Raw genomic sequence first — 7,665 nt, forward strand, 5'->3', positions numbered from 1 at the left:
GGGGAGGGGTAGGATTCAGCCAACTTATCAAATAGTGTGTGTTGAGTCCCTGCCTCGGTGTGTCCCAGACACTGGGTCAGATCAGCCTGGAAAATCAGCCCTGAGAGCAAGAAGGATGTTTTGGAGGGAGACTTTTGAAATTATCTTTTATTCTTTGACAAATTGTTCCATTTTGAGAGAAGATGGTGAGTAAGTTGGACAATGGAAGGGATATGAGTGTTGAATGGAGTCAAGGGAGTGATTTTAAATTTATTTTTTTAGTGAAAGTGTAAGAAGGCTCTTTGGCCCTTTTATATTTTATTTTAATTTGTTTTAGTGTGAGTTATCAGTACATAATTTGTAACCCAGTGGTTATATAGTATTGATTTTCTTCTCCTAGAGAAGGAAAACACAGCTACTCTCAAGTATTTATCAGAGAGGCGCCTGCTCCTGCTCTTTTGGGAAAGTCTTCTTGGTTCTAACGTATAGCTCCAGGAATTGTATGAGAGGAAAGGGACACCTACCTAGTTGGCCAGTATGAGAGAATCGACCTTGGCAATCAGTGGGAGAAACAGATGTCACACGTGGATGTCAACAGACTGTTCTCACAGCCTGGTTCTTTTAGCATTCACAGCTGCGTATGCTATGGATGGGTCAATACCCTTTGATAAATGTGTTATTTTCCTCCATAGTTAAAGATTTTGGTCAAAAATGATCTTTGCTGTGAGGGGTATGAAAGATAAACAAGATAACTTCTTTCATAGTGGGGTAAACTGATCTACTGAACAATTTTGTTATTTATCTCAGGATAGATGAAACCAAAAGCTAAGTACTTCCATAGTAATCTACAAATTGATACTGTTTCATTGTTATCAGTGCTGTTATTTTTAAATCAATGCAGCAAGCATACAACAAATTCCATGGGTTCTGTAGGTAGTAGATTTGTTTTTGTGAAAGTGCACCATTTCAAATTTATTTACTTCAATTAAATATATTCAGATGAATCACTTAGATGTCTGTGAATTTTTTGATTTCCTTTAGTCACCAAATCTTTAGATACCAAAGGTGCTCTGGAATAGTCTACAGGTAAAAGAGAGCAGATTTATCAAGGCTAGACCTAGAGGGAAGAGATATAAAATAGTAACCCAAGGGGGCAGGGTGGTTCTCTAACCTTTGTGTGGAGCTGTTGATAGACCCAGGGCTTGATTGCTTGTTCTTGGCACCATCTCAGCTATGTTTCAGTACAGCCTGAAGGCTCTGTTTCCTGTCTCTTTTTCTGAGTCACTGCCCAGTTATTAGCAAGGAGATGTTTGCCCTCGGGCCTAGGGCAAACAGGGATGAGTAGTATGAAACTTTCACTTGTGTTAAGCAGAGAACTGTAAATTGAATTGTTCTTAAATCATGCTGTGCTATAGCATATTGATTTGCTAACTATAAGTTGAATGCTATTTGAGAAACAGTTCTTGTTCTATTTCTATCAGTAAATTTCCAGGTTATTCTAATTCATTCCTTCTTTTAAAGCAATGGGCCACACTTTTCCAACCATATTTGCCCATAATGCTTGACCGAATCTCACATAACATCTCTGTTTGTATAGGTGTGCATGTACCTTAGGTTATTTCTGAAAAGTCCTCTGTCATTGTGATGATGCATTTAAAGTTCTTGTTGGAAACTTTCACGTGAAATGATCTGGCAAACAGGCTTATAGTCTTGAATAAATTGCCGAGACTGCTACCTCAGGTGGTTCCTAGACAGGGCAGTTATAGGGCAAATGTGCTTTATAGAGTAACTAGTAACTTTTAGAAATAACTGATGAGATAACTGGAACGAACAAAATCAGAAGTGGAAGAGAAGGTATTGCAACTGACACCACAGAAATATGAAGGATCGTAAGAGACTACTATGAACAGTTATACACCAGCAAACTGGACAACCTGTATGTTTCTAGATTCCTAGAAACATACAACCTACCAAGACTGAATTATGAATTAATAGAAATCTGAACAGACCAATGACTAGTAAGGAGCTTATACTAGTAATCAAAACTGTCCCCAGGACCAAATGGCCTCACTGGTAAAATCTTAAAAAATTTTAAAGAAGAATTAATTGCAGTACTTCTCAAACTTCCAAAAAATAGAAGAAGAGGGAGTCCCAAAAGGGCAACATTACTTTGATATTGAAACCAGACAAAGGCACTATAAGAAAAAAAAAATACAGGCCAATACCCCGATGAACACAGATTCAAAAATCTTCAACAAAATATTAGCAAACTGAACTCAACAATACAAAAGAAGAGTCACGCATCATGATAGGTGGGATTTATCCCACTTTGCAGGGATGCAAAGATGGTCCAATATCCTCAAATCAATTACTCTGGTACACCACATTAACAAAAGGAAAAATAAAAATCACAAGATCATCTTGATAGATGTAGAGAAGCACTGGACAAAAATCAACATCCTTTCATGATAAAAACTCATCATGATAACTCTCAACAAAGTGGGTATAGAGAGAACATACCTCAACATAATAAAGGCCATATATGACAAGCCCACAGCTAATATCATACTCAGTGGTGAAAATCTGAAAGCCTTTTCTCTAAAATCAGGAATAAGACAGGGTTGTCAACTCTTGCCACTTTTTTAAACATAGAACTGAAAATCCTAACCAGAACTATTAGACATAGAGCTATTAGAAATAGAGCATCCAAATTGGAAAGGAAGAAATAAGGTTGACTCTATTTGTAGATGGCACAATAGTAAATATAGAAAACCTGAAGGACTCCATCAAAAAAACCTGTAAGAACCAGTAAAGAAATGCAGTAAAGTTGCAGGATGTGAAATCAGTACACAAAATCAGTTGTATTTCCACACACTAACAACTTTCAAAAAGAGAAAGTAAGTAATCCCAGTTACAATTGCATCAAAAAGAATAAAATTACCTAGGAATAAATTTAACCAAGGAAGTAAAAGACCTAGAGACTGAAAACTAAAAGACATTGACGAATGAAATTGACGAAGACATGAATAAATGGAAAAATAATGTGTGTTCACGGATTGGAATAATTAATATTGTTAAAATGTCCATACTAATTAAAGCGATCTACAGATTTAATGCAACCCCTATTAAAATTCCAATGGCATGTTTCACAGAGATAGAGCAAGCAATTCTATCTTTATGGAACTATAAAAGACCTCAAATAGCGAAAGCAATCTTGAGAATGAACAAAGCTAGAGGCATCACATGTCCTGATTTCAAAGTATATTACAAAATTATAGTAATCAAAACAGTATGGTACTGGCACATAAACATAGACACATAGATCAGTGAAACAGAATAGAGAGCCTAGAAATAAACTCATGCATCTGTGGTCAATTAATTTATTACAAGGAACCACGAATATGCAGTGGGAAAAAGATAGTCTCTTCAATAAATGGTGTTGGGAAAATTGGACAGCCATATGCAAAATGATGAAACTGGACCACTATCTTATACTGTACACAAAAATCAACTCAAAGTGGTTTAAAGATGTAATATAAGACCTGAAACAATAGATCTCCTACAAGAAAACACAGTAGTTAAGCTCCTTATCATTGTCTCCTTTAAAAAAATTAATAGAATCTCTCCAATTACTGTGGATATGAAACTTTTATTGGTTACATATGCTGCAAAACCCCTTATTTGTTACTTGTCTATTTACTTTTGTAATGGTGTATTTGACAAAGAGAGTTATTACTTTTAATGTGGTCAAATTAACTTTTTTTTTTTAATGGTTAATGCCTTTTCTATCCTACTTGAGGATACTATTTCTACCTGAAAGTCATGGAGATATTCTTAGTTTTTCCTTCTAGAAGCTTTAGTATTTTGCTTTTTTATATTTATATTAATGATAAATCTAGAATTATTTTTTAGTGTGTGGTATATAGTAGGGGCTAAATATTTCTAAAATGAATATTTAGTTGACCTAGTATCATTTACTAAAAAGAATACCCTTATCCTACTGTGCCTGTGGTACCAAACATGATTGTAAATTAGGTGACCTTATATGTATGGTTAGATTTCTAGACTCTGTTCTGTTCTGTTAGTCTGTTTTTTTCTTTTTGTACCAATACCACACTGTCTTAGTGTAGTCTTATGAATAAGTCCTGGTATCTGGGAGAGCAGGTACTCCTAACTTTTTTTTCTTTTTCTATGATATCTTTGCTAGTCTTGGTCCATTGCATTTCATGTAAAAGTTGAATTCTCTTGTCAGTTTCCATAAAATATATCTTTCAGTAATTGTATGAGTTTGCATTAAATCCATACATAAATTTAAGGAGAGTTATCACAGTGTTGGGCTCATTAATTCATTAATATCATAAATGGTTCCATTTGTTAAGTTTTCTTGAAACTTTGTAAGTAACGTTTTATAGCTTTCTGTGTAATAGTCTTAGATCTTTTATTAGATTTACTCACATTTATTACATTTTTATAGTATTATGTTATATTTTTAGCATGCCATTTTCAAACTGTGACTAACATATAAATCACATTGATTTTAAAATATTGAACTTTAAGCTTTGTGCAGTGGCAGTATCGTAGCCAATGTGGTTTATCTGAGGTGTAATTATTGCTAATTGAAAACTTTGCCTAAAATATTAAACTTTATCTAGAAAACTTGATATGTTCGTTTATTAATTCTAATAATTTACTTATAAATTCTTTTTTTAAAACACAAAGAATAATATCATCTGCAAAATAATGAAAATTTTATTTATTTTCTCCAATCCTAGTATATTTTTAATTCATTTTCTTGCCTTAATGTACTATCTAGGCCTCCAACCAGTATTGAATAGAAGTAATGTTAGAGGTTTTCTTATCTCATTCCTAATATCAGGGAGGAAGATTTTCAACATTTAAGTATCACATGTACTTGTTCACTGTGAGCTTTTTTTTTTTTTTTTTTTAAGATTTTATTTATTTATTTGTCAGAGAAGGAGAGAGAGACAGAGCACAAGCAGGGATAGCAGCAGGCAGAGGGAGAAACAGGCACCCTGCTAAGCAAGGATTCAGATTTGGGACTTGATCCTAGGACCCTAGGACCACCACCCAAGCTGATGGCAGATGCTTAACTGACTGAGCCACCCAGATGTTCCTTCACTGTGAGCTTTGATAAGATTAAGGAAGTTCCCGTCTTTGTCTAATGACTTTAAAAAAAAAAAAAAGACTTTATTTATTTAAGGAAGAGAGAGACAGTACAAATTGGGGGGGGGTGGGCAGAGGGAAAAGCCAAATCCTTGCTGAGGAGGGAACCTGGTCTTGGCCTTGATCCCAGAACCTTGAGATCATGACCTGAGCAGAAGGCAGATACTTAACCGACTGAGCCATCTGGGTTCCTCTAAGACCTTTGTAAGAATAACTGTGAATGCATGTTGAATTTTATCAAATATTTTTCAGCATCTATCAAGTAGTCTTATGGTTTTCTCCTTTATTTCATTAATCTGGTTAATTACATTATTTTACATATCTATTGTAACATACTTAAACAATTTAGTCTGACTACTTTGTTCTTCAGTTAGAATATTTAGTCTTTTAACATATGATATAATTTTCTAATATACTAAATTTTTTTTTCTTTTTCAGAGGGGGAGAGAGAGAGAGAGAGAGAGAGAATATATGTGTGAGCAGGGGGAGGGTCAGATGGAGAGGGAGAGAATTTTTTTTTTTTCTTAGATTTTATTTATTTATTTGACAGACAGAGATCACAAGTAGGCAGAGAGGCAGGCAGAAAGGGAGGAGGAAGCAGGCTCCCTGCTGAGCAGAGACCCTGGGATCATGACCTGAGCTGAAGGCAGAGGCTTTAACCCACTGAGCCAGCCAGGCGCCCAGAGAGGGAGAGAATCTTAAGTGGGCTCCATGCCTGCCACAGGGCTCCATCTCACCACCCTAAGATCATGACCGTAGCCAAAATCAAGAGTCAGGTGCTTAACCAACTGAGTCACCCACCCAGGTGTCCCTCAAATATAAATTTAAATTGTAATTAACATTCTTTTGTCTTCCTGGTATATGTAATTTTTTCCTCATTTCTTACCTTTCTTTGTTTTTGTTGTTGTTGTTTTCCTTTCTTCTTTTGGATTTATTATTGTTATTATTCCTTTTCTCCCCTACTCATTCAGTAGTAATATTAATACACTCTCTTCTTATTCTTTTATTGGTTATTCTAGAGATTGCAAGGGTGCCTTGTGCAAAATATATCTACCATCAGATATTTTCTGTCCTTCTGTGTCATTCTCCTGTTGTGCTTAAAACTTAAAAAATTTTCACTGAAATGATAGAAAAGAATGCTGACATTGATAGCATAGTAAAAATCTAAAATGCACATGTAGCTCCTGAGAGGTAGTTCTGCCTTCTCAGTACATGCTGGAATGTTCTCAGCCTATACCTCCTAAATGCCAGACTGCAGGGGAGAAAACACAGAGGCCATCCCCACCATCACCGTCACCACCACTGTGGGGGAACTCTGTCTCATTTATGATACCTGATCTTCCTTGTCTCTACTGTTCTAGCCCAACCTTCTCTGTGAGGGTAATATTTCTGATAAAGGCAAACAATTATTATTCTGGCAAAGATTTCCCTCTTCTGCCTTATTTTCACAATATTTGCATTGGGATAACTCTGTATCTTTGCCATTCACTTTTGAAAATGGTAATTTTCATTATTTTAAAGGTTTCCAAAAGGTATTAAATGCCCTCAGGTGTTGAATTGAACATTTAGGAAAGGAGTCAAAACAGACTCTTTGGGTAGTTCAGTCACCGACATATTTTATTTGGCCTACGGAGTATTTTTAGATTTTTTATTTATTTGACAGAGAGAGATCACAAGCAGGCAGAGAGAGAGAGAGAAGGAAGCAGGCTCCCGGGTGAGCAGAGAGCCCGATGCAGGGCTCGATCCCAGGACCCTGGGATCATGACCTGAGCCTAAGGCAGCGGCTTAACCTACTGAGCCACCCAGGCGCCCCGGCCTACGGAGTATTTTTAAACATTATTTGAATTTTCATGTCTTAAAGTGAACCATATAGTCTCCATTCTCCCTGTGGTCTTTTTTTTTTTTTTAAGATTTTATTTATTTATTTGATAGACAGAGATGACAAGTAGGCAGAGAGGCAGGCAGAGAGACAGGCAGAGAGACAGGAGGAAGCAGGCTCTCCATGGAGCAGAGAGCCCGATGCGGGGCTCGATCCCAGGACCCTGGGACCACGACCTGAGCTGAAGGCAGAGGCCTTAACCCACTGAGCCACCCAGGCGCCCCTCTCCCTGTGGTCTTAAGCCCACCTCCCACTCTAGTGTTATTCTCTTCTGGCCCCCTACATTTGGCCAGGTGTCTTACAAGAAACTGGCCCTGCTTTTGCAGTGAGAGATTGGTCTCTTCAGTAGGACTAGAACCAACCTGAAACATTCTGAAAGGGGCAGTTTGATTCTCTTACAAAGAACTTGGAGATCTATTACTGAAACACTGCATCTCTCTGTGTCTCTCCACTCGAGTGGTATTTATCTTTGCTCACGAAGATCTACGATGAATCCACTGGACTGGGGACAGTAATAGAGCTGTTAGTGTCACATCCTTGGAGAGGTCTTTTCTGTTCATGTCCTGTAGAGTAGTTTTTCTTCTTAATTCTGTTTCTCCCAATTTCTTTTCTTTAAGCTATTT

General features: G+C 36.7%; 1 non-coding gene across 1 annotated transcript; it reads left to right on the forward strand.

Moving 5' to 3' along the window:
- The first annotated feature begins 4,534 nt into the window (after window positions 1-4,534).
- On the forward strand, window positions 4,535-4,670 carry LOC122901434. The gene has a single exon (XR_006383488.1). It is a non-coding gene; the product is annotated as a U4 spliceosomal RNA (small nuclear RNA).
- The last annotated feature ends 2,995 nt before the right edge of the window (window positions 4,671-7,665 follow it).

The sequence above is a fragment of the Neovison vison genome, chromosome 2 (genome assembly GCF_020171115.1).
Source record: "Neovison vison isolate M4711 chromosome 2, ASM_NN_V1, whole genome shotgun sequence".
NCBI classification, from domain to species: Eukaryota; Metazoa; Chordata; class Mammalia; order Carnivora; family Mustelidae; genus Neogale; species Neogale vison.